Source organism: Herpailurus yagouaroundi, unplaced genomic scaffold (genome assembly GCF_014898765.1).
Source record: "Herpailurus yagouaroundi ecotype Mexico unplaced genomic scaffold, PumYag 77, whole genome shotgun sequence".
Taxonomy (NCBI): Eukaryota; Metazoa; Chordata; class Mammalia; order Carnivora; family Felidae; genus Herpailurus; species Herpailurus yagouaroundi.
Genome location: NW_024412388.1, coordinates 15,783,157 through 15,806,602, shown reverse-complemented (window position 1 = coordinate 15,806,602; position 23,446 = coordinate 15,783,157). Strand labels below are relative to the sequence as shown.

The 23,446-nt window shown below is 49.3% G+C and overlaps 1 protein-coding gene across 1 annotated transcript in view; it reads right to left on the bottom strand.

The window, feature by feature from the left end:
* ALPL (alkaline phosphatase, biomineralization associated) overlaps positions 1 to 6,172 on the bottom strand; it is a 58,056-nt gene extending 51,884 nt beyond the window's left edge. The window contains exon 1 of the mRNA XM_040464081.1: positions 6,045 to 6,172. The gene's annotated coding sequence lies outside the window, so the exon portion shown is untranslated. The remainder of the gene's footprint in view (positions 1 to 6,044) is intronic.
* Positions 6,173 to 23,446: the final 17,274 nt, after the last annotated feature.

The window sequence follows — 23,446 nt, the reverse complement described above, 5'->3', positions numbered from 1 at the left end:
AAATGCAAACCCACACAGGGCACATTTCTGAGCTCCTCCAAAAGGGCAAGGACCAGGGGGCCCGTGGTTACTCCCAGGAACGAGAGCTCCCGCTTGTTCGTCTTGTATCCCCAGAGCACTTGTGGACACCTAGAATCTCACGTCTAGGCAGCTGCCTCCAGAGCCCCTGTATTTAACCACGAGGCTTCTCGGCCTCCCACACTGCCCTCCAGCTCAGTCACGTGGACTTGGAGATCTGTGCTGCCACCATGGTGCCTGCCCGTCATGGCCGGGTCCTGGCACCGAGGAAAGGGGACACAACAGAGTCATGGGTTCAGAGCGCAAGATGGCGTTTCTTGTCTGTGGAGTGACACCAGAGCACAGGGCTGTCGGGAGCATTAGGTGAGCTGGTACTTGTCCAGGGAGTCCCTTCCTGAGGGAGCTGCATTAATCTGTACCCTGGAGCACCCAGGGCTGCCTGTCCCCAAGGAGATAGGCCCCAGGCCCAGCTATCTGCGTCCTGACAGGCTGATGGTGGCACCCCTAGACCTCTAGAGCCCTTAGATTCTCCCCGGGGACCACGAGAGCTGGAAGAAAACCCCTACGTGTAGCCACAGAAGGATGTCCACGTGTCCCACGTTCCTACTGCCAGCCTCCTGAGGGCTGGCCCAAGCCTCATGCAGTCATTCAGATGAGATCTGAGCCCTCCTTCCAAGGCCTCACAGCACCTTGCTCAGAAACTGCAAACTCACAAGGCAGGCAGGTCATGTCAGTGAGGCAGGTGGGTGTGAGGGAGAAGGCAGTCGTGAGGACTGTGGTAACATGGACAGAGCAGCGGCTAATCCACTCCAGCCACAGTGGCCAGGCAGAAATGTGGGCCCGTGTGGCCACATCTGATCTCAAGAGAAGTAAAATGAAATCGCTTGGCTGAACAACAACAACTACTCAATCAATGTTTTTAAATCACCGTAGGAGTCACTAAGCTGCCACAGCTGTCCCCTGCCACCTTTGGAGGGCAGCCTGTGCCAGACCTGCCATTACCTGGGCCATAAATATTCGAAGGCCAATTGATTGAATTAGACCCATTCCAAGTCTTGGAGAAGTCAGGCGTCTTGGCTTACAGATAAGGAAACTGAGGCTCAGAGAGGGGAAGTGAGTTGCCCAAGGTCACACTGGTAGTTAGCATATCAACTCTGCTCTCCTGAGTTGAGGATCTTTTTCTACTAATCCACACCCCCTGCATCCTCCCTCAACAATTCTTTTCAAAAAATAGATACACTACAGATGCACTCCCTTCTCTGGGCCTCAGTCTCTCTGGTCTGCAAAGCAGCCAGCTGACTGCGTCAGCTTCTAAACACCTTCCAGCTCTGAAATCCCAGGCATCTATGAGGTATCCTCACTGGTCAGTACTTTGTGGCCTCAGATGAATATAAAATAATAATAATAATGGGGAAGACAAGTCCACATTAGCTGGGAAGGAACACTACAATTTTTAGTGAAACCTAACTCCTGGTTACTGGAATTCAGAATGAACAAGGGTAATACTCAGGCAGTTTAACCACCATCCGACAGTTAAACAAAAACACATCTGGTTTAACTTCATGTTCCTCTCTCCTCCCCCAACCCCCTACCCTCATCTCAAATTTTACCCCTTAATTTGAGAAGTCAAATTAAATGCAAACAATTGATTTCATGCCACAGTGAGGTTGAGAATTTCAGCATGGAAAACTTTAAGCAGGAACTTTTTCTGGGAGCAATTATGAAATGTTGGGGGGTGGGATGGGGAGGTGGAAAACGTAGAGACTACTCTTAAATGTTCTTTGGACAGTGAACATTGTATAAAAGTTGTTGAGGGCCGACTGTGAACCCAACACTCAGAGAGGCCAAGTGACTTGCCTCAGGTCACACAGCTAGGACTGGAAGCCAAAATGCCAACCCCAAAGCCAGTATTTTCCCTGCTCTCTAGGCCTCTTAACCTAAACAGGGCCTTCCCTCTGGCCCTTATGGACCATCTGCTAGTGATGAAGGAAAATGCCCTGGGAATAGAACTCCTAAGCCACCAACACTTAGCCCAGTGTTGGAAAACCATTTATGATCTTGCTGGCCGCTCATAGCAGCTGCAAAGTACATATTACTAACCCACATTGCCGATGATTTCTTCATCTGAGATTCAGAGAGGGAAAGTGATTCGTTCAGGGTCACAAAGAACTGCTGGGAATGAACCTCTCATCTACTGCCCCCAGCTGCCCTCTAAATGCCAGGATACCTCTAGAAGGAAAAAAAAAAAAAAAAAAAAAAAGGAAGCCATGCTTCTTAGCCTAGCTCCAGCCTGCCTGTGACTACGTTGCCCTGGGAAGCTTAGTCAGCATTCCTGTGGCCACGCAGGAAGATTTCTGAGCACTGGTCCTCAGCCCAGCTTGCTCACTCTCTCCGCAAAGCTCTCTCGGAGCTCTGGGATTTGTATTAATAACTTCAGTCGGACCTATTTCAAGGTGAGAACTCTGAGCTGTGCTGCTGGATCCTACTCCTGGATTAGGAAGGCCCCATCCCCAGAGATGGGTACGACATGGAGATCACCAGGCTTGGAATTTTAGCCACCTGGGCCCTCACCCCCACTTCCCAGGTAACATCTGTGTGTCCTCAGACAAATCCCTCCCTCTCTCTAAGACCAGTGTCTTCATATGTAAATCGAGGACAGCATCTAGCTTGCAGGGAATGTCAGATAAGTAAGCCAAGGGACAGGCAGGACTTGAGCTTGGTTTCACCCCAGTCCCAAGCTGGGACACAGCGAGGCACAAGCACAGGCAGAGGGCGGGGCGCAATGCATGATGACAGCTCCAAACCTGTGCCCGGCACAAAGCTCCAGGCTGCTGAGCAAGGCTGTATCTCAGATGGTAGTGAGGGCATCATGCCATCCTATAGGGCAGCCAATCAGAGAATGGGTTGAGCCGAGGCGAAGGTGGGTGGCCAGGGTTCAGGGGTAGTGACATAACCTCACACCCAGGGTCAGAGTTGCATTTTTTGCTGAGATTAGAGCTGATCATAGTCAATATTTTCTTTAAGTACAGGCACTAGCTAAACACCTTGCATGCATTAATCATGTATAGACCTCACCATCAGTAGGTACTGGTTTGTTGTTTAATATTTTTGAGAGAGCAAGAGAGAGAGCTCACACGCCCGAGCAGGGTAGGTAGGAGCAGAGAGAGGGGAGCAGACAGGATCCAAAGAGAGCTCTGCACTGACAGCAAAGAGCCCAATACAGGGCTCAAATTCACAAACCGTGAGATCATGATCTGAGCCAGATCTGAGCCCAAGTGGGACCCTTAACTGACCGAGCCACTCAGATGCCTCAAATTACAGTAGGTACTGTTTATTGATGTCTTCAGCTTCAAGGAGGACACTGAAGCACAGCAGGGGACAGAACCTGTCTCAGGTCACACCGCTAAGTTGCTTTTTCTTTTTCTGTTAGAGAGAATAAAATGTTGGCCAATCAATTTTTTTAAATTTGTTTAACATTTATTCATTTTTGAGAGACAGAGAGAGACAGAGTGTGAGTGGGGGAGGGGCAGAGAGAGACAGAGACACAGAATCTGAAGCAGGCTCCGGGCTCTGAGCTGTCAGCACAGAGCCCGACGGGGCTCGAACTCACAGACCACAAGATTGGGACCTGAGCTGAAGTCAGACGCTTAACCAACTGAGCCATCCAGGAGCCCCCAATTAAAAAAAAACTAAGTTTGGGGCACCTGGGGGGCTCAGTTGGTTGGGCATCCAACTTCGGCTCAGGTCATTATCTCACGGCTCGTGGGTGGAGCCCCACATCGGACCCTGTGCTGACAGCTCAGAGCCTGGAGCCTGTTTCAGATCCTGTGTCTCCCTCTCTGACCCTCCTCTGCTCCCACTGCCTCTCTCAAAAAAAAAACTTTAAAAAAAAAGTTAACGTTTTTTAAAGTTTATTTTATTTATTTTGAGAGAGAAAGAGCACACGGGAGGAGCAAAGGGAGAAAGAGAGAAACCCAAGCAGGCTCTGAACTGTCAGTACAGAAGCCAATATGGGGCTCAAACTCACGAACCGTGAGATCATGATCTGAGCCAAAGAATTAGGCCCCGAACCGACTGAGGCACCCGGGAGCTCCTTGGCCAATCAACTTTATACATGTTATTGCATTTTCAGTTTTATTTTTATTTGAGAGAAAGAGACAGAGAGAGAAAGTGGGGGAGAGGGCCAGAGGGAGGGGGAGGGGAGGGGGGAGGGAGAGGGAGAGAGAGACAGAGACAGAGAGACAGAGAATCCCAAGCAGACTATACACTCAGCACAGAACCTGAGGCAGGGCTCAAACCCACAACCCTGGGATCATGACCTAAGCCGAAATCCAGTCAGATGCTCAACCAACTGAGTCACCCAGGAGCCCCTGTATTACTGCATTTTCATCTTGATTGCGATTCTATGGGAATGTCGGAATATCAGCTCCACGAAGAGGGCTTTTGTCTGTTCTCTCCTGCTCCATTGCCAGCACCTAGAACAGGGCTTGGCACAAAGCTTAATAAGTATTTGTTGAATAAAGATAGCATTGTTTTCTGGCCTCAGTTCAGTTTTATTCCTCACAAGAGTCTTAGGAGAGAGACATACTCCCATTTTACAGGGGGTGACACGGACACAGAGCCTGTCTCACTCCAGGGGCTGGGAAGTTGGGAAGCTGTGTCCAGGGACCTCTGCTGCTTAGGGACTTCAGAGGCACGGAAGTTCAGGAAGAAAAACAGAGACAGAGGGACAAGATGGGCAGGGGCCGGGAGCAGTAGAGTGGGTGGAGAGAGGACAACACAGGTGGGGAGGGCTGGACCTTTGGAGAAGGCAGGTCTGGAGGGTGGGAAGGGATGGAGCCTTGGAACTCTGAGTTCAAATCCTGGTGTCCTCACTTGCTTAGTTTCTGTAAGCCTCAGTCTCCCCATGTGTAAACCAAATGGTGCACGTGAAGGGCTGGGGCAGGCCTGGCACACATCAGGCCCTCAATGCAGTCTCTGGCATCTTCACTAAGTCAAGGAGCCAACCCTTGCCTCCTTGGGAAACCTGCCCACCTGTACAAGTTTTCCCCAGGGCTTAAAAGCCCTTTCTGGCCTCAGAATCCGAAGCTTCTTTTGATCTCCAGCGTTTTCCTCCTCCACCCAGAGGTCTTTGTAAAGGCCCCCCTCCCCCAACCCCATTATGTGTTAGAAAAGGGTCAGAAGGGACAATGATGGGGCTTTTCTCAGCTCCCTCCCCCACCATTGTGACCATGCATTTAACCTAAACTGGGCATGGGAATCAGCCTTGGGCAACCCACTTACCTGCGGGCAGCCAGAGGTGAGGGGTAGGCTCCCTCTGCTTCCAGGGGTCCAGGGCTTCGCCCCCCGCCCCCGCTGCTGTGGCCACCCCAACTCCCAGCAAACACTCACACGCCAGTTGTCCCCTCTCCCCTCCCCCGCCACCACGCGGCTCTGGGACCCCAGAGCCTCCCTCCCTCTGCTCATTCCAGCTTTGCCCCAAACTACTTTGGACCCCACGTGGACACGCTAGCCTCCTCCCCAAGCGTCTGAGCGTGATCTAGAGGTTCCTAGGTGGGCGGCATGGAAAGACACCAGGCAGGGGGCTGGGGTTGGCAGCCTGAGTCTCTGGATCTCCCACCAGATGGGTATCATGAGGGCAGCTCGGTCACGGGACACCGGGGAGAGGCGCGAAGACAGGTGTAGGTCCCAGGCAGAGACCTAGGAGGCAGGAGACCCTAGAACTGCAGCGGCCGTCCCGAGCGCGGTCCCCTTAGCTCGCGGTCCCCGTGGGCGCCACGTCCAACCTCCAGCCTGGCCCAGCGCGCTGCCGAGAGCCTCGGATGTGCACGAGTTCGGGAGCGGGACAGGTGGCTGAGGGTCGCGAACGGGCCGCCCTGGGTGGTGTGCAGGCGCGGGGGTCCGCGCTCTGACATTTCTATCCCTTCTCGCCGCCGGTCCCGGACGAAGGGAGGATGTGGGAGGGGCCCGTGTCGACCACGTCCCCAGGGATCCCGGAGAGCCGGGGGATGGCATCGGGTCCTTACCTGAGCACAGTTCGTGGGCGAAGGTCTGTCCTGGCACAAGTGACGTGGGGCCGGCGCGCTGGGACCGAGGGCCCGGAGTGGCGGGAGCGCAACGCTGCCGGGGCCACCTCCCCCGCGGGCTTATAAAGGCGGCCGCGGGGCCGGGAGGGAGGCCAGGGCAGCCCTCCCCCGCGCCCGCCCCCGCCCCCGCCCCCTCCCCCAGCCCGGGCCGGGTCCTCCCCGCCCCGCCCCCCGCCGGAGTTGTGTTGGCTGACCTGGCAGCGCGGCCAGGGCGCCCCCTGCCGGGAGACGGGGCGCCCCAGCTCCGTCGGGCTCCTCGGCCCGTGGGGGAGGGACGGCGGGGGGGCCCCAGCTGCCGGCTTGTTCCACCGCCCCCTCCCCTCCCCGCTCTCTCGGTCCCTGTCCTCCTCCCGCCGGGGCCTTCTCTGCCTCCCTCTCTGCGAGGTCTGGCGGATTCAAGTCTCTGCGCGCGCGTAGCCCAGTTGTCTTTATCTTTGGTTCTAACTTCGTTCTGTGTCTCCTGTGGGTCTTTCTCCTGCCCTCTGTCTTTCTGCCCTTCTCTGTGTGTCTGTCTGTGTCTGTCTACCTTTCTTGGGGTCTCTCCATATCTCTATTCGTCTTTATGCACGTGTCCTCTGTCTCTGTCCACCTGTCTGTCCGACTCTCCCTGCCCCCTCTCTCCTTTCCAATTCAGACCAGACGGCTAACACTCTATCCGGCTAGCTCTCTTCCCTGCCCTTGGGTTCTCTCCTCGGCTAGGGCCACAGGAAGCAGAGGGTGACCTAGGAGGGGTGGCTTCCAGAAGGGAGCCTCCACTAAACAGGGGCTGTTACCTCTTTTCTCCTGAGAGGGAAAGGGCCAGCCAGGGTCCATGCTGACTTGTCCCAGACAGATTCCCAGCCACTAGCCTCCTGGGTGACAGAGGAGTGAACCACACTTCCCAAGAAAAGGAGTCAGACATCCCGGGTTCAAGACTCCACCCTGGTGACCTTGGACAAGTCACTTGGCCCCTGTGGATCCCCCTGTTCCATAGCCACTGTATTCCCTGGTTTCCCTCACCACTTGCTGGGAGAGTCATATGAGAGAATAGTTGAAAAGTGCACAGGAAACTCTAAAATTCTAGATGAATGTGAGGGGGGTGGACAGGAGTAGATCCCAGCACTATAGGCCTCGTCCCTACTCCCCAGTGACCAGCCCCATGAGCAGGGGGATCTGCCTCCTTTCCCTGAGAACCAGACTGAGTTTGATTTCTCCTGACAATGTTCTGCCAAGTCTCCCAGCAATGTCTGAATGCGTTCAGCGACAAAGACCTGACTGCCTCCCGAGAAAAGGGTATTTTCGGTGGCCTTTAGGGCTGCCTGGAGCAATCTGTGCCTCTAACCCACAAAAGCCAGTCGGAGATTTGAAGGCACGGACGTTGGGTCCCCCAGATCTCTGCCATCCTCAATATCTAAGCCCCAATCTTCCTGCAGCCACCTTGTCCTAAAGGTGAGAAGGGGGTCAAGTCTAGAGCAGAGGGGAGATGGTGTTAGCACCAGCAGAACCCAATACCAGCCCAGAACTCTCTGACCTGCTCCATGGCAGCTCAGGGCCAGGCATCTTGCATATATTATTTCCCAACAATCCCATTTTACAGAAGAGAAAACAGAGTCCCAGAAAGAGTACATGACTTGCCAGTAAGACTGGAGCCAGAAGTGGGACCTGGCACCAGAAACCAAGAATGTCTTTGCATTTGTTTTTGCTTTCTGTATTTTTAGCAATTGATATTGTTTTTTCATTTACAGGAGTAATACAAGGTATCTTTAGCAGAGGAGAGGGGTGGCGAGAGAGAGAGAGAGAGAGAGCAAGAGAGAGAGAGAGAGAGAGAGAAAGAGAGAATGAATACCAAGCAGGCTCCATGCTCAGCTCAGAGCCTGATGCATAGCTCAATCCCACAACCCTGGGATCATGACTTGAGCCAAAATCCAAAATCAAGAGCCGGACTCTCAACTGACTGAGCCACCCAGGTGCCAAGCACACCCTTTTTCTTTTTCAGGAGCGTTATTTATATATTTAATGGCTTAGGTTATTACAGCAAAAATCATGGATGTGGTACATGAGTGAAGTTTAGGAAATACATGTTTGTATAAGACATCATGGGTGAAAACATCCAGAACTGACCAGAAGCTAAGAAGGCCTCTGTCATTGCTTACAAACTCCAAGCAAGGGTTTAGGGATAGGAGGAGGCTTGAGATGGTGTCATCATCAGTGAGCCAGGGGGAAATCCCCAGGCATGGTAAGTCTGCCTGTCATAGCGTAGACAGATGCTGGGAGGCTGAGCCAGCAGGAAGTTGGGGGAACTCTATTCCACCTGTCATGGGTCCCCAGCACCAACCCCTGACTTCTGATCTCCCCAAAGCTATGAGGGATAGGATCTTCTGGGTGCACCACATGGCCAGCTTGGGGCCCCTGTGTCTGGGTGATTTTCCCCAAGGTAGTATCCCACCTTGGGAGTCCACTGAGAGGAACCACTGCCTGGGCAACCCCACCTCCTTCCTGCCTTACCTCTCCTAGCCTGCTCCTGGGCTCTGTCCCACAAGGAAAATTCAACTGAAGTAGGGGCAGGGGGCACCCAGCAGCCACTGCTGCCCATGCTCCCTGGGTACCTCCCTTCCCGGTGCTGTCAGTGAAGCAGGAAGGAGGCCTGGATGGGAAACCAGGATCCCCACCTTCCAGCTCTGCCCTAGCTTTCTGGGGGAGCTGAGAAGGTCACTTTCCCTGCCTAGGCTCAGATGCCCTCTGCCTGGATGGACTGACAATATCTAAATCCAGATGAGAGTCCAGGATTCTGGGACCACTTGGCTGGTAGAAAGCAATTCATTATATTAGGTTTCTCTACATCTACACATCCCCTGTCTCTGGAGCTCTGTTTCCTTATTGGAAAAGTAAGCAACTTGGACTGCTTGACCTCCAAGTTCCCTTTGCCCAAAGAACTAATGATTTAATGAGTCTCACAACACTTTTATATGGTGGACAGGGCAGGCATTTATAGTCCCCACAAGAGATGAGGAAACTGGAGTCCAAAGATGTTATTTACTGAAAGGTCAGGGTTGAGGTACCTGGGTGGCTCAGTCGGTTAAAGTGTCCAACTTCGGCTTAGGTCATGACCTCAAGGTTCGTGAGTTCGAACCCTACATCGGGCTGTCTGCTGTCAGCACAGAGACCACTTCAGATCCTCTATCCTCCTCTCTCTCTCTGCCCCTCTCGAAAATAAATAAACATTAAAAAAAATTTTTTTAATTAAAAAATAAAGGTCAGGGTCAAAGCTGGGGCTTCTTCTACTTTTTTCTACTCATCTGTTTACTCCATATTTATTAAGAGCATGTGATGAGCCCCCTGCTTTTTAACAAGGCCTGAAGTTTACCAGGCCTTAGAAGCCAGGTTTGAGATGAGAAGGCCAGGAGGTCCAGAGTTCTAATTCTGACTTCCACTGCCCCTTGGGGAGTCTCCTTCACTGGGAAATGCTGAGATGGAGAGCACTGGTGGCTCAGGCCCTGGATGGAGAGAGAGGAAGGAGAAGGGACAGAGAGAAAAGAGACAAAACTCTGAGGTCTGTTTCCAGGGGTTGGTGGGGGGAGGGGGGGCAGTTGAGGAGTGGGCTCTGACCTGGGGCTGGGGAAAGACCGCCTGAAATCTAGGTGGATATTTTTTTTAACTTTTTTTTAAAAGTTTGTTTGTTTGTTTGTTTGTTTGTTTGTTTAGAGAGCACACGAGCAGGGAAGGGGCAGAGAGAGGGGGAGAAAGAGAACCCCAAGCAGGCTCCATACCACCGGTGCAGACCCCGTCTCAGGGCTAGATCTCACGAACCACCAGATCATGACCTGAGCCAAAACCAAGAGTCCAGCGCTTAATGGACTGAGCCATCCCGGAGCCCCTCTAGGTTGACATTTAAGGGTGCTGGGCTCTGGAAACGCTTTGTCTATTCTGACCCCTGTATTCAAAGGATCATTCCAGGGGCGCCTGGGTGGCTCAGTCGGTTGAGCGCCGACTTCGGCTCAGGTCACGATCTCTACAGTCCATGGGTTCAAGCCCTGCATCGGGCCCCTGTGCTGACAGCTCAGAGCCCGGAGCCTGTTTCGGATTCTGTGTCTCCCTCTCTCTGACCCTCCCCCGTTCATGCTCAGTCTCTCTCTGTCTCAAAAATAAATAAATGTTAAAAAAAAATTAAAAAAACAAACAAACAAACAAAGGATCATTCCATCTCAAGCCCGGGCATAACCAAAGTTTCAGCCACTTGTGTCCTGGTACCACTTTCAGCCCCACCTTCAGCTCCATAGAACAATGAACTGAAAGGCTCTGGAAGACTAAGGAGAAGACGGTTTCGTTCGACCAACATGACACCCAACATTACTGAACACTGACTTCGTCACAGGCCCTGGTCTACGTGCTTTGCACCTGTTAACCTATCCGATCCTCACAACAACCCTACAGAGTAGGACTTTTATTCCCACTTGACAGGTGAGGAAGCTCAGGCATACACAGGCTGTCATTTGCGCAAGTGCCTGCCGGGCGGGTGTAAAACGCTATGTCCACTAAATCCGCAACACTGAGGCTGCGTCATGAATGTCCCCCTCGCTTTTCAAAGGAGGAAGCTCTCAGCTCAGAGAAGCTTAACAATTTTATTCGTCCAACGGATGGATGACTGCTCCGTGCCAGGCACTCTTCTAGGGACTGGGGACACAAGTGAATAAAACAAAGATCCCTGTCCTTATGGAGTTGACATTCTAGTTAGGGAAGACAGATAATAAACATTATAAATATCTAAGTTATATGGTACATTAGACGATGTTAAGTGGGGGGGGGGGGGGGTGCCCGGGTAGCTCAGTTGGTTAAGTGACCGACTCTTCACCTTGGCTCAGGTCATGATCTCATGTTTGTGAGTTCAACCTCTGCGTTGGGCTCCAAGCTGGCAGCGCAGAGCCTACTTGGGAGTCTCCCTCTCCTCTCTCTCTGCCCCTCCCCCTCCCTCAAAATAAATAAACATTTTTAAAAAAGAAATGTTAAGGATGTGGATAAAGAGCTATAAGGAAGAACAAGAGTGCCTCCCGGGGGCAGGTTGTGGCATTAAATAGGGTGTTGAAGGCCAAGAAGATAACACTGGAACAAAGATGAAAGGCAAGAGAGAGCCTGTCTGAGGACAACCAGTCAACGGAGAACCTGAGTTGCCTATGTCTCATGCCTGGGCTTTTGCGCTGTGTGTGACATGCCCTCCCAGACCAGTTCTACCCTCCAAGCCTCACACCAGCCTTGGCTTTGGCCCCAGGCCTAGGTTTACTCCCTAATCCTGCCCCAGCCCCTGTCTGAATCCCATCTGAAGCCTAGCGCTTGCTCCAGTCCCCATCTTCTCTTAGTCCAATCTTTCAGGCAGTACTACCCCAAGGCGTCCCTTCACACGGACAACTCCATCCCCAGTCCGGGTCCCTCCCATCAGTCAGCTTTGCAGCTGGCGCTCAGTACCCTAAGAACTGGCCAGTCCCAGCTGCTCTTAAAGGGAGCCCTCCTCACAAAAGGGGAAGCCCGCTTGTGAGAAACCCCATTGTCCAGGGAACAATGTCCCCATTTTGTCCTTTATTTCTAAAAGGGCTTGCGAGCAGGCTCTGAGCTCTGAGCTCCCAGCTCTGAAAGGGAGCATGTTGCTTCCTATTCTCAGCCTTAGAGAAGCCCGTAGGCCAAAAGGAAGGACTAAGGCCATCTACTGAGGGCTGGATTCCAGAGGCCAGAGCAGATTCAGGCAGGCCTGGCTTTAGCAGTCCCGTGGCATTTCCAGAATGGAGGCAGGAGACAAGCCATCCCTAATAAGTAGAAGAAAAGCTGGCTGTACCCAGGATGGCAGGTGAGAGAACTTTTCCACTCTCCATCCTGCCCTAACACACCAGGTTTTCATCATCTCCGATAAAATCTTCCTTGAAGATTTGTCCATCCTCCTGCCTGTGCCTCAGTCTCTCTATCACCTCCCTGTCTTCCAACGGACACATCTGAGATGGTTCTCGGACATGTTCTCACTGGAGGTTGCACCACTTTGGCCCCTCACTTCCTGTTAGACACAGTCAGGGACCCGAGCATGCTTTAGGGTGCGGACAATGGCAGGCCGATATTGGTAGGTTGAGGTTTACTTTAGTGATATTCATAAAGGCTTAGTAGGTGTCTAATCTATTTGCTTTTAATCAAATACATATAGTAGTAACCCAAGCCAGATGTGACTGCCACATCTTTGTTTCCAGAACATGGGCTGAGGATATCTACCTCCCGACGACTGGCCTTGGGTTCAGTGCATCCCCCTGCCCTTGCTTTCACCGATGACCTCTACCTTGACATGTCAAAGCCATGGCAGGGGTGGAGACGTACCACTAACTGGCCTCTTGACTCCCAGCAAAAGCAAAAGAGTAGGAGTTGGGCATCTTTGTCAGACAAAGAATGCCTAACAGGATATGCTTGTGAGGGACCTGAGGGGTGTTCAGTTTTATCTCCTGCCAAGGCTTTTACTTCCTGGCTCTGCTTACACCAAATACAGCTTGACGTAGAACATTCTGCTTTTCAACAGGAATCCTGAACTCACCGTCAACTTGGATTGCAGACCATGGGTGTAAAGGGCTTCTCTTAGCAAAGCCCTCCTACTTCCTTCCGTCCTTTTAAACAGGCCTATGTCCACGGAGTCCTGTCTCTTGCAGAAATTAACCAATGACGACAAAAAATGAACACCTATTCCAAAATCCTGAGATTTTCCCACAAGTCTCCTTAAAGAGCAGCCTTATAGGCACTGGTTTGAATTCCAAGATTCAACAGACTACAGCACAACCAACTCCTTCACCTTCTACTTTAGAATTGCCAACATCTCAGCCAGGAGCCTGGGGTCCACCTGTGCCCCTCCTATCTCCTGAGCCCCACACGCCCTGGGTCTATTACTCACAACATCCCACTTCTGGTCCCAGTTTCTCTATCGGCTAGGAAGTTGTAACTCATAGAAAATCCAACTTCTCAGACTGGTTTTGAAAATAAAGGGAATTCTCTGGCAAACAAAAACAAAAAGTCTACGTTCAGAGAGGCTTTTCGCAGTGGCGCAGTGATGTAATCAGGACTTGGTTTTGCTCTGTTTTTCCATGTCTCAGCTCCTCTTCCTCCTTCTTGGCCCCACTCTCACTCAGGCCAATGTCAGCAAGTTACAGAAGTCTCCTTTAAGATATTTTTAAAAAGTAGAAATCTATTTCCTCACCCAAACAAACACAAATCTTAGGATTGACCCAATGTCCATCATGGACTCCCTAACAAAGTCACCACAATGATTGATTCCAGCCAATCCAGGGCCGCTGGTGGAGATGGAATGGGATTCAGCTCACCCAGCCTGCTCTGAAGGAAGACGGGAGTAAGTGTTGGGGAGGCAGCTCACAAGCACCCCCACACACAATGGCTTTAGGACTCAGGCAAGTACTCACACTCTTGCATTTATGGATGACTTTGTACTTGCCAAAGCACTTAGAAGTAAAAAATAATAAAAATATTTGATATGTGTAAAGTGTGATAGGTTTTAAAATATATGCTCATTTATGCTCACGCTAGAAAGTTTAAAGTTTAAATGCAAAAAGGAAAAATAAATGAAAATGCCCTGTAATCTTATCACACAGAAATATCCCATTTAACACCTCGGTATTTATCTTTCCAGATTTAAAAACAGAAGAGAACAAAACAAAAACTCTAAAAGCATGGGATCATAGGAGACAGACTGCAGGTCCCTGCTTTTCTCATGTAACTTGTACACATGTTCCCAATCCCTCCCAGGTTTTTAAATCCTCTGGATGCCATTATTTCACTTTCTCCTCTGGATGGGGGTTATTATGATCCCCTTCTACAGACAATGAAACAGAGGCTTGCAGAACGAGTCAAGAGCAGGCAGCTGGCACACGATTCCTAGCCCCTAACCATGGTGCTTCACAGTCTCTGAGTGGGGGAGGAAGGGTGCGCTGCCGCTCTTTTACAAAGTGCCAGCAAGTGTTCCTGGAAGGTAAGACTGGTGACCACATGCCATACCTCCGGGACAGTTCGGTCTCCTTTCCAGCCTCCTCGTTGGTGGTTCCAGAGGGCTCTGGGCATTCGGAGGAACGCCCGGGGTTTAATCTTTACCACCCCAAAGTGCAGTGTCATGGAAACCCAGGGACTCCAGACTCTTCCTCTACCTCTAAGGGTGGGGGTGGTGTTGGGGGTAGGGCAGAGGGCAAACACTTCACTTCAGCTGCCAACTCCCCCTGCTTGAGTTATGGGTGCAGGACTGGAGTAAAAGCATGTGATACATGGCCTCAGAAGGCCTGAGTCCCTACCTCCTAACAGCGTCTAGTTAAAAGGCTGTAGTGATGATCAACCCACTCTGAATCAGACTACCTGGATTCAGACAGACCTGGCTTCACTGGCTATGTGACCCTGAGCAAGTGAGCTGTGTGACCTGAATTTCGTCTGCTGTGAAATGGGCATATTAATACACACCACATGGCTTTGTTGAGAAGTTGAAGACAAACTATATAAACACCTGGGAAGAGTGTATGATACCTAATAAGCATTTAATAAATATGAGCTATTACTGATTATTACTATTATTTTATCAGATATCTGTAATGAGGAGTCTAGTTGCAGGTAATAGAAAACCACTGCTGCAAGGAGGAATTTATTAAAAGGAAGTTTGTCCAAAGGAGCCAAAGGCAGGGAGGCTGCCAGGCCTCCAGAAGAAATTAGAAGCAGGGATTTGATCAATCACCAACCAGACCACTTCCTGTCTCTGAGTTTGCACCTGCTTCATTTCTCTCCCTGCAGACCCCCTGACCCCTCTTCCCAGTCTTTGCCTCAGGGCCTCCCCAGGGCTGCCTACCAAAGTGCACATGGTATAGCAGTTTTGGGGTGGCCAGAGGAGAGAATCGGATTGGCCCAGTTGGGTCACATGTCCACTCCTGGGCCAATCAACTCTGGGCGGGGGTGGAGTCACACAGTGCCAAGATGGCAGCTCCCGAGGAAGTAGTCGGCTTAGCGCTGGGACCCGACACCCGGATGATGAGTTCCCTCCTCGTGGAAGCCGCTGTTGCTGCTGCTCGGTTCTCGCAGTGAGAGGCCCAGCTCTCATCCCGACTTACGTAATGGGCCTGCTCGCAGTTTCCCTCCTCCTGGGGGAGGCCCGACCGCCCTACCCATTGCTCTTAGTAGCCACCACAGGACACCCCTGCACACGCACACACACACCTGGACACACTGCAGGTTCAGCCCAAACCTAGACTGGTCTGCTGACCCCATGGCCATGTGAACTAAGAAACTGAGGGGAGGGCAGTTGTCGATCAAGAGAGAGGCAACGTCAGATTCTCCTGGGGCGGGGCGCCTTGTGGAACCGAGTGGAAACAGGACAGGAGGAGAGCACAGTCACTCAGAGAGAAACTGAGGTAAGAGCGACCTACTGCCCAAGGCCCTGAGCGAGTCCCCCCGGCTCCCACTCTCCAGTCCCCACCTCCAGCGCAGGAGGCCTGGCAGAGCTTACTCTCCCGGGCTCGTGGAGATCCCTGGAATTTCCAGTTCCAGCCTCACAATTCCCTCTCACCCCGATTTCTGTTTTGTGTTACCAAAAATGCCCCTACCCAGGAAAATTCACTTCCCCATTTCTCCTTAAAATGAGCCACAAATCATCCAACTTCCGCGTTTCTTCAGGGAGAGAAGGCACAACCAACCCACCCCCTTATTTCTCCTGGGCAAAGCCAGTGGGGGATGTGCAGGCATGTGCCCATGTGTGTGCCTAGAGCGTGCACCAGAACCACAGCCATTTAAGGATACTTCAATGCTGGTTCGCACCACAATACTCTTCTTGTCCCAGTATCACCTGATCTTCCCAGGAAGGAGGGGACAGAAAGCAACTTGCCCAAAATGGCCTGTAGAAATGAACAGTGTGGCTTCCCACCCCAGAGCGTGGGCACTGCATTCCTGAGGGCAGCAGGGGAGGGTCCATAGGGTGGGGGGACCTTCTCCGGGCCTCAGAGTTGGGCCGGCCATGACACGGCAAAGCAGGACTGGAGTAAGGACTTTCAGGAAACTATTTCCACCACTATCGGTGCTTCCGCATGTACATGCAGAAGCTGATGCCGAAACCACTGCCCGCCAGACAACCATTCACTGGGAGGGAGGGGGTCACAATGCCTGGGAGTGGCTCTACCTAGCTCTTCACCATGCCTAAGAAGCTCAACCTAGACCCCCGTCCTCCCTCTTCTTTCCTCCAGCAGATCTTCGATGAAGATTTATTCAGATTCAGTGAAGGTTTTTTTTGTTTGGTTGGTTGGTTTTTGTTTGTTTTTCTAGCACCTACTGTGTGCTAGGACCTGTCCATAATTAAATTATACATGTACTTAGTCCCTCTTTTTTTTTTTCTTTAAGTAGGCTCCAGGAGCAACACAGGGCTTGAAACTCATGACCCCAAGATCAAGAGTTGAGTTGTGGGGCGCCTGGGTGGCTCGGTTGGGCATCCGACTTCGGCTCAGGTCATGATCTCACAGTTCATGGGTTTTAGCCCCACGTCGGGCTCTGTACTGACAGCTCAGAGCCTGGAGCCTGCTTCGGATTCTGTGTCTCCCTCTCTCTCTGCCCCTCCGCTGCTTGTGCTCTGTCTCTGTCTCTCAAAAATCAATAAACATTAAAAAAAAAAAAAAAAGTTGCATGCTATGCTGGCTGAACCAGCCAGATGCCCCAAGTCCCTCCTTTTCAGGAGCCACCAGTAACTCTGAAATCTTAACTCCTGTATTTGTGAAATGACAAGGTTGAACAAGGCATGATCTTGGGCCCTGTCCTGCTCTGATAGACTAGGAATGAGGTATCTCATCAGTTGTGAGATCTGCATTATGGTAATGAATGGTAGGCTGTTTTCTTTTTTTTTTTTTTTTTTAAGATTTAAAATTTTTAAGTAATCCCTACACCAACATGGGGCTCAAACTCACAGCCCTGAGATCCAGAGTTACATGCTGTACTGACTGAGCCAGCCAGGTGCCCCTAAGACTATTTTATTTCTTAATCTTGACCTTTCTCTACACCTGTGGTTCCTGATCTCTCCAGGTCCCCAACACAGAGGGTGTGTATGGAGGAAACTCTGATTGCTTGCTGAGAATCCAGCTAATCCCAAATTCCTGACTGGCTGGCTAAAAGACTGAGGTCAGACTGACAGCAGTGACCCTGACAGGTGACATACCAACATTCTAATCCTGGGTGCAGCAGCAGTCCCTGGGCGGGGCTGTGTCATACTCCCATCCCAACCCACCCTCCCTTAGCAAGCAGTGGTTAGGCCCAGGACACCAGGAAAATAAAGGAATCTCCCCAAATCCGAACAAAAACCAAGAACAAAAGTTCATTTTGACAGTCTTATTCAGAACTTTGCAATCAGTAAACTTAAAATACAGAGGTATAAACTAGTTTTAATTTTGGCATACCTGTTAGGTATATATTTGTGGTTTAATGTTATTTATACTTCTAATCTCACAAGAAGAGTTTGGTAAGGGACACTACAGCGCTTAGGCATCTAAAGGTCTAAAGTGGGGTCCTGGTGCTGGGAGTCAGGTCCCCAGCCTTGGGAGTGGTGGCCCCAAGCCATCACCTTTCTGTCTCTGATTGGAAGGACTTGTCTGTTTTCTTATCACTGTCTCTCAAAATATCTTAAGACCATAGTTGCAAAACAAGGCAGTTTTGTTCATATTATTTTTTTCCCAGGGGGAGGGGTGGGAGGGAGGAAAACAGTCCCTAAAGAAAACAATAACAACGTTTCAATTATTTTTTTTTTTATCCCAAGCTGGTCCTTTGCCAGTTGATCCTAGACCAAAAGAAAAATCCTTTAATGTGGGGAAATAGGTTCTACTTACATAAATGGGTCAGTAAAAAGCTTAGGGCAGAAAGCCACCACCACGGGGTGGGGGTGAAAGCACCCGAGCTTAGCTAGCGAGGTATTATAACGGGACCACGGGTAACTTGTTATATCACATGCAGGAAATTACTTTCCATCTGGCACCAAGGTACCTTGATCACAAACACCACTTAGCCCCTAGACCCTTTCCTTTTTACACAGTGAATGATTACCGTCTGATTGTTTTCTCCATGCTCACGTGTGTAAGATCTTGTTTTCTTCACGTTCACCACGTGGGTAATATCTTGTGAGCTCAAAAATACAGAGACAAAACCCCTACAAAACCCTTGTTCGGGGCTCTCATCTCCTCCCGGACATTAGCCTCTCTCGTATTCAATTCTGTGTCCACTCTCTTGCTGGACAAGAGAGAACTCCAGACACTTTAATCTCTAGGGTATTTTGGAACTAGGTGGGACAGGGATCCCGTAGGATAGTTTTGAGACTGTGGCACTGGCTAGAAACAGTGTTTTCTTCTGCTTCCCTCTAGATGACGACATGCCGTGTCAGCACCTGGCATACTTCTTCAGCAGATGCGTTTTCCCTTGCTTTAAATGCAGCTGATTTATTTTAGAATTAAAATCTCTGTTGTAAATGGAAAACCGATCTCATTTTCCCTAAATAGAAGGTAGCCATGACCATGGATTCAGTGAGTTCTAGCTTGAGTCTGTTGCCTTTGAGCACCTGTTTGGGAGGTGTGGAAGGGATCTTGATAGATGACAGATTGAAGTAAAACTGGAAAAGGAAAGCTTTCTCAATATGTGATTTGAGGTTACTTAAGACCACATTTTGGTATCACCCCAAATACTTTCCTACCCTAGGTTCTATGAGACTGTGAGTTCCCTGAGGGAGAGCAATGAACGGATGTCCTTTATGACCACAGCAGCCCCCAGGGCCAGCTCTTCCCTTGGGAGTCTAGTTAGGTGAGGGGTGGAGGAGCCTATGCAGAAGAATGGAGCAGAGTTTCATTGTCTTGAACTGCTACTGGGTCCTGGGGGTCTTACAAGCAGGGTGGGACTAGGGATTTGAGTCAGGCTAGTCTGACTGGAGGGCAGGGTGAGGCAGATCTCTTCTCTGGCAGCCCAAGGCCCCAACACAATCCCTGAAGTGGCCAGTTGATATTTGTAATTCTAAAGGAACAATAATTTTTTGCTTCTCCCCACACCCCTGGCCAGTGTGTGCTTTCTCCCTATTTCCAGCATTCAGTGCTAATTACCTTTGGGGGCAAATTGCCAAGGGTTTGAGTGGGATGTAATTCTTTTCCCAGTTCTGGAATTTTATCCCCTCCCCGTCCTTGGGTGGAGGGGTGCTTTGACATCCAGCTTTGACAATTATGGCAGCATCAGTTTCACTTTTTCAAATCCCTGAAGCCTGAGGGGTTTGAGAACCAACCTTGATCTCTGTGTCTGATACACAGTTTCCGTCTTGCCTGAGGGGTTGGACAGCCACGTTGGAGCCTCACCTTGGCCACTTGCAGTCTGTGTGTCCTTGACCAAAAGTACTGCTCTGTCTGAACTTCAGATGGGAATTCATTTACTCTTTAGGTCAATCTAGTTTTCAAATCCTCACAATAGCTGTAAAAGCCTAACACATCCCTGGCACATAGCAGGTATTCAAAAAAGTTGGCTTTCCCTTTCCTTTTTGTCCTGGCACATAGGTTTTCCCAGTGGAGGAAGGGACCACTATTCCCAATATGATCCCTGAATCTGAGGTAGATGAGAGTGAGCGGGTAAAGCATCACTTCCACGGCCCCAGCCTTCAGGTGCCAGGCCGGCCTCAGTAGAGAGTCACTGGTTACTGAGCACTTACTGTATTCCAGGCACTGCACACTGTCAGCAGGGTGACTGCTGCCCAGAATATTTTTGTGCTCTCGGACAACCATTTCTTGGCATCATTCTTGCTGGCTCTGTCTTCCATATGAGGTTTGAAATCCTTTCCAGAATGCCCAGACAGGGATGTTTCCAGATCTTAAGCAATAGAGTATTTCTAACACCCACCCCCACTCCCTGTCATAAACACACCAGCTGGAAGTTTCCTCAGTAGCAGCAGGTTCTCAGAACTGCATCACTACCTCCCTCCCACCCCCCGCCCACCTCATCCAGCTGCCTGGCCATAACCAGTCTCTCTGCCTTCTAGAACCTCAGTTTCTTCAACTCAGTGGAGATGACAGTACCCAGCTTCTCCCCAACACCTCATCCTGGTCCCCTTTGGGAGTTCCTATCTCACTGGAATTGCCTTTCATCCACGGTCACACCAGAAACTTGAATGTCCTCCTTGTCTCTCCCTCCCTGTGTCCAGACCATCTCCGGTTCCTGTTTGATTTACACAATAAATGCCTAAATATTTCTAAATTCTGACCACTCCCCTCCATCACCCCACCCACCATCCTACTCAGGGCAACCAGTTCCTCCTCAGGATGACTGCAAGGCCTCCCGGTGGTCTCAGGATATAACCCTGCTTTCTATTCTAAGGGCAAAGCTGATCACATTATGCTCCTATCTCCGTCCCTGCTGAAGAGCCATCGATAGCTCCTCCTTGCTCTCGTGCTAATGACCTGATTTCTTCCTTTGGCCGATTGGGCCTTGCAAAGTCTCACTCTCACCTCCTTAGCTACACTTAGCTCCTTGCTGCTGTAGCTATCTGAGCCTTCCTTTGGTTCCTGGAATGCACCATGCTTTCGCCTGCCACTGGGCATTTGCACATCCTGTGTTTTCTGCCTGGATAGCCCTCTTTACTCCCCAAAAGCCTTGCCTTATTCTCTCCTATTTATTCAGTTTCCAGCTAAAGAGTCACTTCCTTCCAAATGTCCTCCCCGATTAGCAGTCCTGAAAGAGTTCAGGTTCCCATTATACCCTTTTAGAGAACTGGGCTCATCTTTCCCTCTTGACTGGAACCTTCAGGCAGGCAGGGATGGTGGCTGTTTTAATTCACATTGTTCCTCAGAGCTTAGCACCTAACACCCAGTAGATAACTGATTGCATGAAGGCTGTTTTGAGAATTAAATAAGGAAAAAGAAGGTGAAATGGAGAGTGAATTAATGTTTGGTAGGTGACCACGTGGTGCCAGGTGCTTTAGATACGTTGTTCTAACTAGTTTTCACTAATGGTATATTTTGTATTTGAGAAAACAAATTCAGAGATTTTAGGTAACCAACCCATAGTACGCAGCTAATAAATGGTAGACTTAGGATGAGAGCAGGGTCTTTTTAGCATCAATGTTCATGGTCTCACCCTTCCCACAGTCTGCCTCCAAGTTAAAAAGTGAAGGGAGGGGAGGGGTGCCTGGGTGGCTCAGTCAGTTAAGCGTCCAACTCTTGGTTTCTGTTCAGGTCATGATCTTATGGTTTTGTGAGTTCAAGCCCCGCATCAAGTTCTGCGGAGTCTACTTGGGATTCTCTTCTCTCCCTCTTTCTCTGCCCCTCCCCCACTCATGCTGTTTCTGTCTCTCTCAAAATAAATAAACAAAAACTTAAAAAGTGAAGAGAGGGGCACCTGACTGGCTTAGTGGGTTGAGCATGTGATCAATCTCAGGGTTGCAAGTTCAAGCCCCATGCTGGGTGTAGAGATTACTTTAAAATAACAATCTTTAGGGGCACTTGGGTGGCTCAGTCAGTTGAGCGTTCAGCTCTTGATTTCGGCTCAGTTCATGATCCCAAGGTCTTGGGATCGAGCCCTGCATTGTTCAGTGTGGAGCCTACTTGAGATTCTCTTTCCTTCTGCCCCTCTACCCTTCTTCCCTGCTCCTGCACATGCTTTCTCTTTCTCTAGTATAATAAGTAAGTAAGTAAATAAATAAATAAATAACAAAAAGAAAGTGAAGGGAGTGTGTTTTGCAGATTCTGAAGTTGAAATAAATATTAGCCCTTTATGACCATCTCCAGAACTGCCATCACCATAATAACAATAGAAATGGAGGGAGGTGGGGGAGTAGCTGGAAAAAGAAATTTTCAGGGGCAATAGATATGTTCTGTATCTTTGCTTATATTTGGGGTGGTGGTAGCACAGGTGTATACATTTATTGCAGTTCATTGAAATGTACACCTAAGATGTACGAATTCCGCCATATGTAACTTTACCTGCATTTCAAAAACAGCTATAAAAGGCATTCTTGGTACAACTAGGGAAACTTGAATATGTAAATGATATTGTTAAATATCAAAGTTAAATTCTTGAGTCTCAAAGAACTGTAGAGTTACCGTATGACCTAGCAATTCACCCCTAGCTATACACCCAAAGGAATTGAAAACATATCTACACAAATACTTGTACATAAATGTTCATAGGGGCATATTCAGAATAGCTAAAAAGTGGAAACAACACAAATGTTCATCAACTGATGAAGGAATGAATAAAATGTGGTTAAACGTTTTCTTGAAAGAGTATGAATAAATAATTTTCAAAGACAGATTTTCAGTCTGAAAAAAATAAAATGTGGCATATCCACTTGGTAGAATGTTATTTGGCAATAAAAATGTAGCAAAAGCAGTGCTCAGAGGGAAGTGTATAGCTGTAAATCCCTACACTAAAAAAGAAGAAGAAAAAAGAAGATCTCAAATCAATAACCTAATATTCCACCTTAAAGAACTAGAAAAAACGAACAAGCTAACTCCAAAGCAAGTATAAAGAAGGAAATGATTAGAGTGGAGATTAAAAAAGAAAGAAAAAAGAGGATGAAAAAAAAAAACAATAGAATCAATGAAACCAAAATTTGGTTCTTTGAGACCAACATGTTTTTAAAATTTTTTTTAATTTCAATTAAAAAATTTTTTTTTACTTAAAAAATTACCTTCTTTCTTTCTTTCTTTCTTTCTTTCTTTCTTTCTTTCTTTCTTATTGATAGAGAGTGAGGGAGAAACAGAGAGAAAGAGGGATAGGATCTAAAGCAGGTTCTGCACTGACAGGGCTCTCTGCTGTCTGCATCCAGCTGGAACTCACGAACCTTGCAAACATCATGAACCATGAGATCATGACCTGAGCTGAAGTCAGATGCTTGACTAACTGAGCCACCCAGGCGCCCCAAGAAGATCCATTTTGTGAAAAGGTTGACAAACCGTTAGCTAAACGGACCAAGAAAAAAAAAAGAGAAGACTCAAATTATTAAAATCAGAAATTAACGTGGGGAGTATTTTACAAAGATAAAAAGGATTGGGGCATCTGGGTGACTGCGCTGACAGCTCTGAGCTCAGAACCTGGAGCCTGCTTTGGATTCTTTGTCTCCTCCTCTCTCTGCCCCTCCCCCACTCACACTTTCTCTCTCTCTCTCTCTCACTCTCTCTCTCTCTCTCAAAAATAAACATTAAAATTAAAAAAAAAAAACAAAAAGACTCAAACTACCAAAACTGAATTTAAAAAAATTTCTTTTTAATGTTTTATTTATTTTTGAGACAGAGACAGAGCAAGAGCAGGGGACGGGCAGAGAGAGAGGGAAACACAGAATCCGAAGCAGGCTCCAGGCTCCAAGCTGTCAG